This window comes from Haliotis rufescens, unplaced genomic scaffold (genome assembly GCF_023055435.1).
Source record: "Haliotis rufescens isolate VD_foot unplaced genomic scaffold, xgHalRufe1.0.p SCAF_6, whole genome shotgun sequence".
Taxonomy (NCBI): Eukaryota; Metazoa; Mollusca; class Gastropoda; order Lepetellida; family Haliotidae; genus Haliotis; species Haliotis rufescens.
The window spans coordinates 55,269,463-55,287,633 of record NW_025964334.1 but is presented as its reverse complement, the minus strand read 5'-3'; the positions used below and the strand labels follow the sequence as shown (position 1 = coordinate 55,287,633).

The 18,171-nt window shown below is 41.6% G+C and overlaps 1 protein-coding gene across 5 annotated transcripts in view; it reads left to right on the top strand.

Moving 5' to 3' along the window:
* Window positions 1-4,139, top strand: part of LOC124125288 (cubilin-like) — an 89,767-nt gene extending 85,628 nt beyond the window's left edge. For 2 of the 5 annotated variants that reach the window (XM_048385806.1, XM_048385802.1), the window contains 4 exons: window positions 132-234; window positions 1,913-2,088; window positions 2,770-3,077; window positions 3,732-4,139. The gene's annotated coding sequence lies outside the window, so the exon portion shown is untranslated. The remainder of the gene's footprint in view (window positions 1-131; window positions 235-1,912; window positions 2,089-2,769; window positions 3,078-3,731) is intronic. The other 3 variants (XM_048385805.1, XM_048385803.1, XM_048385804.1) reach the window with 3 other exon arrangements.
* Window positions 4,140-18,171: the final 14,032 nt, after the last annotated feature.

Below are 18,171 nucleotides of genomic sequence, written 5' to 3'. Positions count from 1 at the left end.
CATACCCTACATACATATACATACCCTACACACACCTACACATAAATAGACGCGCCCTCAATACCGATTACGTTTGTGATGAAAACACTTAGTTTAACGGTTTCAAGAAGGTATATTTTTTCTTTCTTCAGTACATATCTGCCGAAGGGAAATGAACGAACCAGGCCAAGTGCTAGCTCCTGAACAGATATGCACTTCATTATGTTCCGCTCTCTGCCTCCTTACCTTCACAGGGTATGTATGGTGGACAGGGGCTGAAGATGTAGGTGTAACCAACAAGCAAACACAATATCATACAATTATTATATCTTGAATTAACAGCCTTGTTTTCGTAAATAATTATTCAAAATTATAACAACAAATCATACACCGGTACCCTATACAATGCAGTACTGGTATATACTCTGTATCCCCACGTGTGCTGATAACAACTCATACACTGGAGTCTGCTACACTACACACATGCCATACTGGTATATAATCTGTATCACCATGTGTGCTGATAACAATTCATTCACTAGAGTCTGCTACCCTACACACATGCCATACTGGTATATACTCTGTATCCCCATGTGTGCTGATATCAGCTCATACACTGGAGTCTGCTATCGTACACAATGCGGTACTGCTACATAATCTGTATCCCCATGAGGAATGATAATAAGTCATACACGCGAGTCTGCCGTCCTTACATACATACATTACTGACCTCTAATCTCTATACACTACGAGTACTGTTAACGTATATTCAGTCCCCTCTCCATACATTCTAGAATATGGGTCATGTATTTTCCCCACAGCATCCAAGCAGCAAACGTTTATTCAAACTTACCCTTCCACTCAAACGGGACTTTTTAAATTACGTGCCGTTTGTACTGGAATAGTTCCTTCCAACTCGATTCCAGACCAGGAATATCAGCAGTACAGCCCTCTGAATGATCAGGAGAATAGGTGGTTTGTTTATGTGTTGACTTAATCAACTCAATCAGCAATGTCCCAGCAATAACGTTTACAAAAGAAGTTTTACAAACCAGTGGTTAACAGTATGAGCAACGTCCCGCGCCATTCAGGTACGATGACAATTTAGTTGCATTGTTTAGAGTCAAGGGTTCCATTCCTACGGGGGTTGAGAAGACAAAAAGACGGTAAAGTAATGTCCTTGCAGTATACTTGGTTCGTAACCGTAAGTTCAGGCAATCTCCATGTTATACTCAATTGCATCTTTTGTTGGAGGGGTTGCAAGCATTTAACCACGTGTAAGTTGAATATTCGATAAAAATCTCCACAAACACTAAACTTTGGTAGCGTTGAATAGTGCCACAGCAAAGGAGTATTGTCTGGTGGCAGATTGTTTAAACATCTAAAGCAAGCTGTACTGGGCGTGAAGGCAACAAAGACGACTTCTCAACTGATGTGGTACCTATCGGAAAACAAATATATATACATAATACATCGGCCAAACTATTGGTCTATTGATGCTCGTAGCTTTGTGACATCACTGATTGACGTATAACGCTGCATTGAGCAGTTTGTTTGGTTAATCACGGCTGCCAGCAGAAGAGCCCAAAGTGATGCAGGCGAAACCTATGAGCATGGGTATGATGCCAACAAAACCCGAAACTCAAAACATGGAGGATTTATGATTCCAATTGCAACCAACATACTTTACTGGCAAGGATACTGTGTCACAGGAACGGACAGTCGAAACAAAACTGAAGCAACACATGTATAGAAACATGTTCATGGATACTCACATTGTAAACTTGTAATGTTGTTACCAGTTACTGGATGGACGCGTGAACGGCCTATTCGATAGTAAATAGAGGCCCAGGTTACTATGCAGTTGCCCCTAATAACTTTCCTCAACACAATCAGTATGAGTATAAAAAGATTCTTCTTCGTATTTTTGTAGGTATTGTCCATCGGGATCCTTAATAACACGACCATAGTGGCCAGTTTACACAAGACGAGAATGGTTCCCTGTTAGACTGCAGAGAGATACTATTGGGATACAGCAGAGTGATGGGTCTTGATGCTGATGAGATCATTCTTCACAGGAAGAATATCACTTTAAATCCTTTGGTCAAGGTAGGTGATAACGGTTTCTATTTTTTATACTACCATATTTCATCGAAAATGTCACAGTCTTTTTCTGACACTGTGGGAAAGTTTCGAGTATCAAACGTAGACAACAGATGTGCCCGAAAATGTAAATGTGCTTTAAATGCCAACGCATTCGAATTGACGCGTAAATACATGATAACAGCATCACCCAGTAGTTCGTGTGTGACAACACATGTGCCTTATGCCAACATTCCACCAGCTCACACTGTTGACTGGACATTGCACGTTATTACGTCTGTAGTCCTTCAATCTCCCTGGCCGCCTCCGTGGTCTAGTGGTAGAGCGTCCGCCCGGAGAGCGGAAGGTCTGGGGTTCGATTCCCGGCCGCGTCATGCATAAAGACGTTAAAAGATGATACTTGTTGTTACCCTGTCTGGCGCTCGGCATTAAGCGGATAAAACAAGGGCTGGTCGGCTCGGAGTCAGTATACTGTGTCTTGGTAGGGTATTCATGTTAAACTGCGGCATGGTATCTCAGTGGGCTAGCACTATACATCGGCATCAGTCGAGAGTAGTACAAGCATCCACACACACACACACACATACACACACACACACACGTCGCTACATACGTGCAATAATCTTGGAAGCGACGTGAAACCCCATTTCACCTCAATTTACCTCACCTTACATCTCTGTGACATAGGAACTATCAGCGAAACATCCACAGGCAGCAGTGTTCCACTTGACAAGTAATTTCTTCTACTCAAGTCACGGCAAAACCAGGGACCATTCTTCTGGCATGGAACACCTCGACTACTCCAGGTCTACCACAATGGAGCTCCATCAGGACCTCTGTTTTCCTGACATAGTGACGGTTCCAGAAACGCTTCTTGTCAACGCTGAATTCCCCTACTAAGTGTAGGTCGTCAGGGACGTCAGTGGCTGTGATGTGAGCCAAATCAACTGGTACAGAGTCAGGATTACCCGGTTCAATGTAGTCATCACCATCAGGTCAGGTTATATAGAAGTAAAGTTATATGTAAAAGGTTATTAATAATACAGCAGTCCAAATAGGAAGTCTTAACATGAAATTATCATTTATACACTTGCTCAAGAACCGCATTATTACAGTATATTTATACAAAGTGGGCATAATTAATTTGACAAGACAGTGTTACATGTACACAAGTAGTTTATAGTAGGTATCCACGCATATTTCTGGGGGAACAACAGAAGCGATGTAGCCAATCATGGTCAATGAAACTCAATTTGCAATTAAAGATTCAGAAAAAGTTTTTTTCTGGCCCTTGCACAGGACAGTGTTTTCTAGCAATTTAATGTGTGAACCTGTAATGTCAAACAATGATTCACCTGCTTTAAGGATTCTTCATTATTATATTTTCACAATGGTTGTCCTATGAGAGTCAGTAGGAACGTAGGGGCGGTCGAGTAGCCTAGTGGTTAAAGCGCTAATTCGTCACGCCGAAGATCCGGGCTTGATTCCCGACATGGGTACAATATGTGAAGCCCATTTCTGGTGTCCCCCGACGTGATATTGCTGGAATATTGCTAAAAATGGCGTAAAATCAATTTTACTCACTCAGTCAGAACGTGGATACTGTAATCACTTGAGTATAATTACTAAACAATTCTGTTTTCTTTCAGACCCCGTGAGTCCCAGCTGGTGGCGTCATTCATCATACGTTTGTGGCGTGTGCTTCCATTCACACTCGGTTACTGACTCGGTCACCTCTCAGAAGCCCATAGAGATGAACTGCCCCATAGAGATGAACAGGCGATGAAAGATGTCATTTTTGACCATTTATCTTCATTTGCTGCTCTCCTGGTGTGGACCCCGTTTGTTAGAGGACAAGTGATGTTGATACCAACGTCCAGATCAGACTAGGCGTTATCACGGGTTTCCATTGAGATGCCAACAATTAAGGTTAAATTCAAATTGTAAAGTGGCGAACAGTTGATGTCATCCGACGTTTTGTTTTGTAATTTGTGATCTGGCGGTTGAATAAACATATTGATCACATGTCTTGATGACTGTGTGTCATCGTACCATGACGGGGTGATATCCTGTTGGTTATTTACAGGCGCACGTGATATACCTGTTACAGTACTGATGTAAACTGACGCTTATTTACCAATATACCACCAACAAATTTGGTATTAGGGTAAGGGATGTTAAGACAATTCCACATGAGGATGAAGTGTGAGTGAGTGAGTGAGTGAGTGAGTATGGTTTTACGCCTCAATATTCCAGCAACATCACAGCGGGGGACACCAGAAATAGGCTTCACACATTGTACCCATGTCGGGAATCGAACCCGGGTCTTCGGCGTGACGAGCGAACGCTTTAACCACTAGGCTACCCGACCGCCCCGATGAAGTTTGATGCAACGGATTAGCCACACATGATATCATATGAATAACAGAATAAAAACCAGTGTATACTTGTGTCCATTACATTATGAAACAAACAGCCTGTTGGGGCTTCAGAACAGCCTTGAGATATCGCGAAGTGTGGTTATTGTCTGAACTCATAAAAGTTTCAAGATCACGGGAAGTATTAAAGGGGGCAAATCACTCTGGGATTAAAAGACGCGGCACTGTAAGCAGTGTAAAATTCCCACCCAACAAGTGAGAGCACGGTATGCATATGGTTCGAAGTATCAAAGGTATACACCTGGAAAAATGTTAAGCACCCCAGACATCTAAACAATGATTGTAACTTATATTGACATCAGGTAGAAGCTCATTGTATTGTATTTGGACAATGATTAGTTGTCAACCATGAAGTTTTTAATGTAAGCAGTGGTAAAGAAGATACGATATTTAGATGCTAGTGTGATGTGTAAACTTCCGGAAGACTGTGGAATATTCTGTAATGTTCAAATAACACTGGAGCCTTACAGCACTGTGGAGAATATCCTGGAAGCTTGTTAAAGAGAGAGTCTCTCCCGTCTCTCACACATTTCATTACATCACGACCAGCATCCATGTGAAGATTACCCAGATTCCCTGCCTAGGTCCACCTTGGAAACTTGAACACTGTCGCCGCTGGGTGAAAATAGTATTATCACTGACTTTTGCAGACACCACCGTATTTTTGTATTTGATACTGACCACTGTCATCATGTTATATACTGCCATTGAATATTGCACTTCCACTCTATTGTGTACTACCATTGCAATTGCTGTGCAGTAATTTGTATTGATTTGTAAACCTAGTGAATTTTGTAATACATGTGGTGATTGTATACCATTTGTTGGTTGTTTGTTGGTTTCACACTAAATCCCATTATGTACAGATTTCTAACACATTGTTTTAATTTGGGAACTGACACTTAAAAATACCACCACCATTGTTAGTTTAGGTTAGTATTTAATCACGATAATGTAGCAGTGCGACAAGTGATGTTTTAACCTAACAATATATCTTTAAGTAAAGAGATGCAAACATTGTACGACGATTTCAGGTGTGGCCATTTCTTGAAACAAATGACAATTGGAGTCCCGAGAGGACGCCTGTAGTTTAATAGTTCAACAGGTCTCTATGTCCGGATGATGGCATCCATCCTGCTTCTCCCATGAACTGAGGTGTTGTTGCGAATAGGTGGTTGTCGAAATGGGGGACAACAACTGGTTTCCAGGACATCCGGGATGTGATGATTACCCACGTATGCCTTGTATAGTGACCGATTCATTGGTGTGTGATACACCCAAAAACATTACCGCGCCCTCCACATAAGATACAGTTGTCCTTTGTTCCTTTGGGAAAAGACTGTATGCCTGTGCCAAGCCATCAGTTGTCCATTCGTGACATGGAGCAAGGACATGCCTTCATCCTACCTCTGGATTTTCCGCCAGCTTCTGATATTCCAAGCATGTCGTGCTAAACACCATGCCCATCTGAACCTCAGATGGTAATCTGCCAATAGGGGGCTTTTTATGACTCTCACCTGGACGCCATCCCTGCTTCTCTCAAGTGGTTCCTCAATGTTCTGGTGAACAGACGATTGTTTACCATTGTGTTGTGTGGCAGTGTGTATTGTAACTCTGTTTCCGATCATTTGGGGGCATTAATCTTATTTGTGCTGTAGTTGTAGTTGTAGTGACCTTGATTAAGAGTGACCTCTCTTTATAATTAGCTCGTCCAAAACTCCGTCTCAGCGTCTGACACCTTCGTTACTCTCCTGGTATAGAGAGCTGCGCTGTCAGAATTTTGTTACAACCTTTTTTCCAGTTGTTGGCAGACAACATGGTCATAATGGTTCAAGGAGCTCTCGAAGCCTCTGTGAAAACGCTGTCTTTCCTGCTTGTTTCCAACACCGATTCCTGGATTTAAGAACGGAGAATGTGTTTCATTCAAGACATTTAAGTTAGTCGTGAGTCCACTGTCTTTTAATATAGTGACTATTATTGTTTCTTGCTTCTTCCACAATTTTTGTTATGAATGGCAGTTGCCAGTGGTAAAGCAGGATGTGCTTACCCTTATCGCGAACACCTGGTGTCTTCACTGATTCTCCAGTGGTCAATTCAGCTATTTGCCCTTTACGCCAAGTGGAATCTTTTTCGGTAGGACATGTAGCCTGGTTATTATCTTGCATTGGCAATTTATATTTACACCTTGTATTTCAACATACATTGTTGACTGTCCATTGATCTTTTGTGATTATTTACTGATTTCCCAATCTGTACATACCGATTTCTGGGTTAAGCATAGCATTTGAGTTTAGGAACCAACCCAAAACAAATGTCCCTTCAGGGCAGCTTCAGGGCAAATGGCTGGCATTGTACTAATCGAAGGAGTGCTCTATCCTCACGCTGTTAAGGTTCTTCACATCATTAGTATGACTATGTTTTCTCACCAAACGGCTGATTACTTGTAATGGTAGGCCTTTTGACACCCGACGGCCCTGAAGGTATGAGTGAGTTGTGTTTAACGCCGCTTTTAACAGTATTCCAGTTATATCACGGCATGCCAGCTTAATGTGGGAGGAAAGCCCGAAGTGATGCAGGTCTTAGACGTTTACCACTCACGAGCACGGGTATGGTGACAGATCTCGAAACATAATCGGGGCAAACGGGGATTCGAACCCACAAACATTGGTTTCTGGCGTGTCCAATGGACGCAACTCTGCACAACGAATTGCGGCCCTTTAGACGACCGGGCCACCCTTGCCCCCCGATTCTGAAGGACAGCCCTGTGGAGCGTATACTGCTTCTTTACGATTTGTGCCTCTGATATCCTCCTTCGTGTCCTCGTAATGTGCACAGAGAATTATAAAACATTGCCAGACAGTGGATATAATTACCAAATGTTGATGCCTGAAGATACTACATTTTCGAGAAAACACGAGTGGCATGCTGGTCACATCTCTCCTATAGAACACAATTTTTGCCATAATCCTCATGCCATTACTGCTGAAAATTATGGCGACATTCTAAGATACATCATATTTCCAGGTGTACACAATGGCGTGTCACAACACTTACTGTCATATAAGGCAATGATTTATTGTTCAGACGTTGGGCGGTCGGGTATCCTAGTAGTTAAAGCGGTCGCTCATCACGCCGAACATCCGTTTTCGGTTCCCTACCTAGGTACAATGTGTGAGAGTTCAGTTCTGGTGTACCCTGCCTTGATATTGTAAACATCAACCCCATGTCATCACTCAGTATAGCTCGGCTATACTTGTACGTAAGACTTGATATTTCCCTTTAAAACAGCCCACATGTAATAAGACCCGTGAAGATTCCGGGGTAGAATAGGTCTTCAGCAACCCATACTTGCCGTAAAAGGCGACTATGCTTCTCGTAAAAGGCGACTAACGGGATCGGGTGGTCAGGCTCGCTGACTTGGTTGATACATGTCATCGGTCCGAATTGCTTAGATCGATGCTCATAATGTCACTCACTAGATTGTCTGGTCCAGACTCGATTATTTTACAGACCGCCGTCATATAGGTGGAATATTGCTGAGTGCGGCGTTAAACAACAAACAAACAAAACATGTAATGAATTCTCTGTATATCATATTATCAACATATGATTGTTGATTTTAATTGTGATGAGGTTCACGGTTGTGATTAAAATCTTAATATGTGGGTCATTGTGTTCCGGATCTTACTACTGGTGACAACTACGGAGCTACAGACAATACATGATTTGATAAATGATTTCTTATAAAGATCGGATGACTATCGTCAAACTTCATCCTTAAATGTTATTATACTCTCAAAATTGAGATTAGGTACGAACAGTACACAACGCACCTTATATTACTTTTTGGTGAGGTGAGGTGAAATGGGGTGTAACATCGCCTCCAAGTTTATTGCACTTATAAAGAGATAGTGTGTGTGTGTGTGTGTGTGTGTGTGGGTGTGTGCTTGGACTATTCCAGACTGATGCCGATTTTGAGTGTTAGCCCACTGAGATACAATGTCGCAGTTTAACATGACTACCCCACTCAGACACAATATACTGAGTCCGGGCCGACCAGTCCTTGTTTTAACCCCTTAATGCCGAGCGCCAGACAGCACAGACACGGATCAAAAATTACCTCACCATGCATTCAAGCTGTCTAAATGTGCAGAGTCTGAGATTTAAAGTGATAATCTCGCCCCAAGCCATATTAAATGTGAAGTATTTACACAGACTTTATCTAGGTTATCTGCACTCGATTTTATACTTCCTTGTTTCGTCAACCCAAGGTGTTATAATGAGTTAACTGCATTATAGTTAATTGATTTGTACAAAGTACTTGATATTGATAAATACGTGAGTTCGACTATTTGTCTCAATTTGGTGTAAGAATATTGCTAATGCAAAAGAAATGTTCAAAAAAAGTTTTTATACCGTGTCGTTTCTCAGAGAGCAGTATCACTCTGCTGTGGAGGGCAAGAATCAGCTTCAAACCGAACAAGGAAGGTGGAGGTTGAAATCCAAAAAGATCTATGAAAAACCAACTGCTACATACATACCCAAAGTTCTGATCAAAGTTTGCTTAATAAGCCATGTTTGATGCTGTTTGTCCAATGTGTTACCGATAACACATCGCGTCACAACAGTGTAATCCATAATACAAATGTCAAAAGGTTATCAGTTAGTTCTCGTCCAGATTTTGCTTGCTCTTAAATTCACATTACATGATGACAAAGGTGTTTCTATGGGGAACAGGCTTTTTCTCACCGCTCACTCGTTCAATTTTGCTTTCTAATAATTGTTTTTGGAGGGATCTGTCTGTACAATTGCTTTAACGCTGCATCTGAAACATATTCTGAAATCATTGTAGTATCAGGGTTATTATTGGTCTGGGACTTGACGTTGTGTGAACCTAAGATATTGTCACTATGTAATAAGCATAATCATTACTTTCTAGTTGATATAAATCCTGAAATATAAATGTGCAAAAAAAATATAAAAAAGTGGATTTAGTATGACTTTCAAAGACTGTCAAATGTCCCCAACACAATGCCTATAATTATCAAATATTGGCTTGTTTCCACTAAGAATAAATAATAACGAAAAACAGTTAATTTAAAATTTGAATTCCTCTGTGATGTGTGTACATAAAACGATTCGATTTCTGAAAATAATTACAAACTTACACAACGCATTTTTTTTCTAGTGAATGAGTGAGTGAGTGAGTATGGTATTACGCCGCTTTTAGCAATATTCCAGCAATAACACGGCGGGTGAAACCAGAAATGGGCTTCACACATTGTACCCATGTCGTGAATCGAACCCGGGTCTTCGGCGTGACGGGCGCACGCTTTAACCACGAGGCTACCCGACCGTCCCCACTATTTCTCTAATGATAATGTTGGACTCCTGTTCACACCTGCGGGTTTTATCTGTTCATGTGTCAAATGATCCGATGATGTGTGTTTATTAAATGGTTTTCCCATCTGTGATAGTCCGTGACAGTCTGCACGGCGCACGCCTGTACGTGCACCATACAGCATATCGCCCGTTGTTGTCCAGACAACAAAAGCTCATCATATCACAAGTGTTGGGCCGCAAAGCCTGTTATCGATTGTTACCGTGACTCAGTAACACAGGTATCCTGGTAGCCTGACCCTGAGAGGGTTTGAAATGTTATCTTTGAAAAGATGTTTATCCTACCCACAAGCCCTATTTTTAGGGGTGATTGTTACGAGCCAAGCAGCTTAGGGTGATATGCAGCACCACTACTGTTATTGTAGCCCTGAAACTAAAACTTGCAAAAATCAAAATTAAAACGTATACTTTGGATAGGTTGCAGTCCGTGTACATCTATAAACTTTACATGTATCCTTTACACACACACACACACACACACACACACACACACACACACACACACACACACACACACACACACACACACACACACACACACACACTGTGGGAGCCTCTGTAGGCGTACCAAGACGTCATATGGCTGGATTAAATCTAAAGGCCGCTTTACTCATTTTGAATACACTTTTCGGAGAATTAATGTCTAGGATTTCTGTAAAACAACATGGTGCCCTTAATTAGCAGTATTTTAATCAATTAACCGACAACACAACCAACTAACCAAGCAACAGAGTATACTAATGAAGGACAGTTTTGTAATAATCTGCATTATTCATATATTCAGGTATATTTTCACCCGTATTGTTAGGGTTCGGTATATGTCCATTGTGAATCATGGATGTATGCGAACTTATAACCACAACACCGCCAGTGGATAAGAGCACTGAGTGCATGTCCCAGGTGTAAGGTTGGTTGGTTGCAATTGGTTTGTTGTTTAACTCCGCACCCAGCAATATTCCAGCTATATGACGGCGGTCTGTAAATAATCGAGTCTGGACCAGACAATCCAGTGATTAATATCATGAGCATCGAGCATTGAACATGACCAATTGGGATCGATGACATGCATCAACCAAGTCAGCGAGCCTGACCACCCGATCCTGTTAGTCGCCTCTTACGACAAGCATAGTCGCCTTTTACGGTAAACATGGGTTGCTGAAGATCTACAATGTAGTCTACCCCGGTCCGGGCTCCATGTGTAAGGAACATACCTCTGTTGTACAGATAAAGGCGTGATTCACATGGGAGGAAGAAACACGGAGGGGTTATTGTTATCTGGACATGTGACAACACAACGAACAACTCTGTATTTGCATATCTGGTGTGACGTCACCCGCGCACCTCACTTCACGAGGTGCTGTGTGCATATTTGTGTATACTGTCAGCAGCCGTGCAGGTAAGATGTCTTTTTCTTTCTCCGACAGTAGCTGATGGTGTCAGTTTGGATGTAATTGTGAATACTAATGGTCAGGATATAGCTGAAAAACAACTAGGGATGTAACCATCTGTAGTTTTCCTTTTGAAACATTACGTGACATTACGTTAGTTTTATTTTCTATCGATTTTTATATCTATCAGGACACTGATTGGTTGGTTTTTCTCTTTATTCTGCCGACCCGTCATCACGAAGCTTATAACGTCATCCAGTATATACCATTGCGTTGTAGAATGGCCCCATGTCTGCCTTAAAGCTGTTTGTGTATAGGTAGAGTGAATTGCTTTAACGCCGCTTTGAACAGCATTCCAGTTATATCACAGCGTGTCAGCTTAATGTAGGAGGAAAGCTCAAAGTGGTGCAGGTGCACGTGTACACAAAGGAAAGAAGGATTAAAGTAAATGTTCGCTAACCGTATAAACAGTTAGTGTGGAAAGCACAGTTTGTCAGATACCGTTGTCGGTCTACATTATCACTCTTAAAAGTTTATCTCCCGGCTCGGTTCCCTGACATATCTGAAACAACTATGATCGTGGGTTCGATTCCCCTAAGTATATTTCTAGGTTTGTCGGCGCCATACACTGCTCTTGGGTTTCACCAAAGTGGTAAATGTCTGCATTACTTCTGCTTTTCCTCCCATTGCAAGCTGACACGCAGTCAAAATGACGATATCACTCTGGGCGGTCGGGTAGCCTAGTGGTTAAAGTGTTCGCTCGTCACGCCGAAGACCCAGGTTCGATTCCCGACCTGGGTACAATGTGTGAGGCCCATTTCTGGTGTCCCCCGCCGTGACCCTGCTGGAATATTGCTAAAGGCGGCGTAAAAAAAAATTCCTATATGGAATACATATATTTTTAAAATAATGTAATCAGGTATGACAGTGAACAACAAAGTATTCTTCATTTTTCCCTTGCAGAAGAGTGTCCACAAAGACAATCCTCGATTTCGTACTTGACAGCAAACAGAATAAACTCTCTCCGGGATACGTGGAGCAACTCTTCACCTGGTAAGTCACATAATACCACATAATGCACGAGATATTTTCGATAACACCTAACCTCATTCCCTAATAATTTTGCAATCTTCGCTCACCTGATAAATGAGCTCCTGACATGGCCGTATTATCAAGAATCCATCGGCAGCGGCGGCGGTGGCGGCGGCGGATGCGGAGTCGGTGTTTGCAGATACGAAACATCAACACAAAAGAATAGCCAGCGTACTAAAGAAGTTCAGTATATAGGTTAATTCTGCAAATATTTTACAAAACAAACGTATCAATGTTTGTAGATTGGTTCCCCGTGGAGTTGTCGTTCCTTCATTCCTACTTTTCATTTAGTAAAAAGTAGTCTACACATGATGGTTATATAAGATTTGCTTTGTTCATATAGAGTTTCTGTTAGTTACAGGTCAGTGATGGGTTCCATGGAGGGTGATCGGTGTTCATTGGTGAGTTAAATACTAAACATCTACAAACGAGTTAATGACTTTGTTAAAGTATTCTTATCAGGCAGGCAGCAAAGAGAAAAAGTGATTTTTGAAAACTGTTGTCGCACCTTAACCGCACCTTCTAAACGCTGCTTCTGATTCATACGTATATTATTTGAAGACGTAATTGACACTGGCATATAATGTGTGTGTGAGTTGGGTTCAATGCCGCTTTTAACAGTATTTTTGTTATATCGCGGCGTGTCAGATTTTTACCACTTCGGTGAAACCCACGAGCACGGAACCTAGAAACACAATCGGGGCGAACCGGGATTCGAACCCACAATAATAGGTTTCTGGCGTGCCCAACGGGTGCAACTCTGCACAGCGAATCGCGGCGTCTTAGACGACTTGGCCAACCGTGCTAAATTGACTTTATAACCGATCGCGCAGCGAGAGGTTCCAAATGTTAAATTTAGCGTGGTTAAATCTACAGGTAACCAAGCTCTACATTGAAAATACAGTATGTTTATCTCCATTTCCACGATGACTAAACAAACATTTTGATGCAAGCAAATACCTGAGTGAAGCTACATGGGTTGAGTCAAGGGTTTTGAATTACCGAGCCTATAAACAGCCTATAAACAAAAGATGTCGCTTTTATTTTCAAGCTGTTTGTTTACACAGTAAAACGTCACTCGAACATATGACAGACACTGAAAGCTTGTTGCACGGCAACTTCATATGCTAACATGGGGTGGGCTAAAAAAATTAAACAAGCCTTGCAAAGGTTTCGTTCTCCACCGCATATCTCATATTGTGACGCAAAAGATTTGATGTCTCTGTCGTATATAGATAAGCGGCAAATGGCAAGCAGCTCTCCGAGCCCTTAAATCATAAAATACATCATTCTCTTTGTAGATTTCTATCGTGCTTTCTGCACGATATGTATTGCCACACATCCTTTGAATACTGTAGTATCGCAACATTGCATTTTGAAGACTATAATTGTATATCTAATTATTTATGTATGCCAACCGACAATGACTGTAAGAAGTAGTATTCTAATATTAGCTTCCGCAGTGATGCGGCCTATTTCAACCAGGGGGTGTTATTGTGATTTCATAAACTCTGATTGGCCAATCAAAATCGAGCATATTCCGTATTCATGGCAGAAAGTAGATTTGTGAATCTGGTGGTAGTATAACTGTCCCTTCATCACCATCATGTGTGGATGTACGTGTCACAGGCGGAACTGATGTTAATTTTTAACCAATGACTAAAAAACTTACGTGAAAACAAGAAGTAATCGCTGAACATATTCATTTTTGTTCCAGAAAACTACGGGACTGTGGATTTATATCTTGCTGATTTACCTGTATGGCACATGCCAATCAGCTTCAGCAGGTAGGTGCACCTATGTTGAGTGTTATATACAAAAAGAAAAAAAGTTAAGCACACCCCTATTTCTGAACCATGACAAATGGCAAAAATCATGGCATATGATGACTGACCACAGGAGCTGGATGATACCAAAGTCATCGGATAGAACAAACATTTAACAACAAATAAAGAAGATATTGGTGAGTTGTGAAAACATCATGGTAACACAGGTACTCTTTTTGACCTAAGAATATACCCAAACAAGTATGGAGATGCAGGATTAAGTAAATGAGGTACGTTTGATGTGTCATGTAAAAATGTTCCTTAAAGTGTCCACTTGACATGGCACGTGCAACAGATCAGTAGTAGGTATAACCGCCATGTGCCAAGATGCAGCATTCCACCCTATGTCTCATGCCATTCCAGTCAGTCGTTGGATCTGTTGATGGGACAACAGCAACCACTTCTGATGCAATGCTTCTTCCAAGTGGCGTAAATCTTGAACAGGAGGATCTCGTGCCTCTATGCGCCGAAACATGTTCAAGGGGGTTCAAATCTGGGCTCATAGCTGGCCAGGGTAGAGTCGTTATTGCATTGGCCCTCATGTGATCCACGACTGCATGCGAACAATGAGGCCTGGCTTTGTCATCCATGTACTGTCGAGTGACAAGAGAGTGGTTGTCAAAATGAGGAACGACGACTGGCCTCAAAACGTCCCGGGTGTACTGAGCCCCTGTTAAGTTGCTCCTTATGGTGACCAAATCCAACATGCAATCATGAGAGATACACCCCCAAACCATTTCCGAGCCCCCGCCGTATGCAACAGTCGGTTTAATGTTCCTGTGGGTGTAGGCCGTGTTCCGGTGCCTCCAAACTCTCGTTCTTCCATCGGTGACGGGAAGCAGAAAGAGACTTTCGTCGGACCAATGGATCCGTCTCAAAGTTCTCAGATTCCAGTTCTGTCGCAATGCACCATGCTAAACGAGCAGCTTTATGGTGATTTCTCAACAAGGGGCGCTTTATAGCCCTCAGTCCTGCTGCTTTCAGTCGGTTCCTGGCGGTTTTGGTGCTCAAACCACGATTGGGAAACCACAGCTATTTCAGACGAGTACTTGTTAAAAAGGGTTCTCGGCGTATTAGACGAAGAAGGTCCCTGTCTTCGTGACGTGTCGTCACAGGAGGTCTTTCGTATCTGGGACGGTCCTGTACATCACTGGTCTGAGCATGTTTCTCGACTAAACGGCTTACGTCAGTGTGATGAGTGAGTGAGTTGGGTATGGTGCTGACAAATCTAAAAACATAATCGGGACCACCCATGCCCCCTCAGTGTGATGATATCCCAAATTCTGACCTATGGCATTACTAGACATTCCTGCGTTATGCATGCCTATTATTTGCCATCTTGTGGCGCTTGATAATCGCCGTCATGCCATGGTCACACAATGTCATGGATTAACTGTTTAAAACCGAGCTTAAGAAAGCAATTTTAACGTTTGGATTTTCTGCTTTTAGATATACTCGAGGGTAGCATGCTGCACGGGCATACCATGCATTGCACGCGAGCATTGGTCACGCATGACTGCTTACATCATCTCGAGAAAATATAATTCTTCCCGTAATTTTATCATGACTGTTACAAATATGGGGACCAAACAATAATGAAATATATAAGGGCGTGCTTAACTTTTTTCTTTTTGTATACATGTTTGCCTCTGTGAAGAATTGTGAGCGAATAAATGCATTAGTCAAAGAATGTTTGAATTGTCCTTGTCGTTAATGTTGTTGGTCATTATATTATTTTGCATGTAGTTGTTATTATTCTTGCAGTAAATAAATAAACGCGACAAAACGCAACTATACACGAGTCTGATTGTTTATGATACCAAGACTAACTGCTTGCATTCATTATGCAACAATCTACTGAAGTTGCATGTTGTGAGATGAGTGACAGCAGGTCAGACAAATACTGTTTGGGTTAAGTGATACGAATCAATTCTTTATCCTCATGGAACCACCAAAGGTGGTACAAGAGTGTTTTTTACAAAGAAATATATGTTCAACAAAAGTGATCATTTTGTCGGGAAGAGTACATTTAAGTATTATTTTTAATGTATTTGTAGGCATTGGAAATAAACTTTGACAAATTCCTCATTTCTGCTACTTTCGTTGTACACGGTAATTGTTTGAGTTTATAAAGATTAGGCCATAGATAAGAAAGTTTGGGTATGTATTTACTCCGGATTATATCGAAGGCTTGACATCTAAATAGATAGAGGAACTTGTCAGCAATAACTGTTGAGTCACACAGGGTACAGGTTCATTCTCCTCTGAGTATACCAAACCAGCAGGTCTGAGGACATTCGTTTACAGGTCACGTTAGAACGACCTTTCGCAAACTCTGACCGACCAATGAAATAACTAAGAAGAAGCGCCATTAGCCAGTCAGAAAGCAGCTTTCCCGAGCTTTACAGCGCTAGTTTCTAACTGGCGACTTCCATTCCAGACTATGCTTGAAAAATATGTTGACAAAGTTCTCGATAACAAAATGAACAAAAGGACATTCTGGAAAGTCTAATACGTAATCGCGATTGTATGGCAGTGCTTGTCAAAGGCTATGCAACGTCTCTTCCGTTCAAATGTTCATCCCATTGAAGAGAGAGAGAGACGATGATTTTGACGGAATCAGCATGATTAGAAAACACATTCTGATGTCACTCTTCTGATATAGTAAGCGACGCTCTGATTTGTCGGATGAAAGGTCGTTCTTACATGACCCGTTAAGGAATGTTCTGAGATCTTTGTTAAGTGGTAGTGAGAACTAAGATCTAGTTTTATTGAGATTGACCATGCTAATAGCTTTTAAGAATCGTGTACAGACAACAAAATACTTATTCTGAAATACGTGTCACAGCGCCAAGTTTTCGTTTTCACACTTTTTCTCTGGGCCATCTCAATGTATTTCATACTGACCACAAAGGGACAATCTCACTTCAAAGAATCAGTAAAGTCAATCATTTAACACTGTTTATTCCTAATACAGGATCTTTACCATCCCCAAACACCAAGCGTGATAGCCTCTTTATCATATAATGTCATTCTTCTATTCTGCGCTCGAATATTTCTTTCCATCTCTCACAAACATACCTATACATTGCAAGTTTACCTGGAACGTGCGCATTAATATATACTAGTACTACGTCAGAGGGTACGTGATGTGTCAGTCGGACAGTGACAGCAGCCAATAAAAATCCAACAGAAACCTGTTTCTTATACAGTGGGGTAACTACATATATGCAAAACACATATTGTTTTTAAGTGCCTTTAGCGGCAAGCCATCGGTCTGTCCGATAGAGTAACAGCCCTATATCAAAGGGAAGCTACTCTAACCCTAGTCTATGAAACGTCACGGCCATATGGCCGGCGTTGTTAACAGTCGCCCTGTCCTGTCATAATGTTACTAAGTGCAGTCAGAGGTACACACAGCGACAAAACGAAACAAGGTAACATTTCGAACACATTTCGACCAAGTCCAACTGTTTCAAATTGTGGAAAAGGTTCCAAGGCGCAGAGGTCTAAAAGCACAGATATGGAAAGTGATCCCGCTTGTTTCACAATTAATATCTCCAATGTTGCCCAAACTTATAAAATGACTTAAATAGGCCACAGTTAGAAACTGATTTTTAAGTATATTAGTCTATTCTTTTGATAATGATAGCAATCCCAATAATTTCTCCAGATTCCCGATGGTTTATTCTGACTCGATCCCCGAATGACACGGGCGACGCCATGTTTGTTTATAAACATTGAAAGTAGTCCCTACTTGACCTTTGATATTTGCATCTCTATCCGCATATGACCCCAACGGATATCGTTTTTATCCCTTGGCCTTATCCTGCCGATCAACCCGCCAATTATTTGATAAATAACATTTATAAACAATGGGCACACCCTCTGTTATAAATGGTGGCTGGCAGCCAACTTTTATTGGATATGGAACTCTCTGACTAA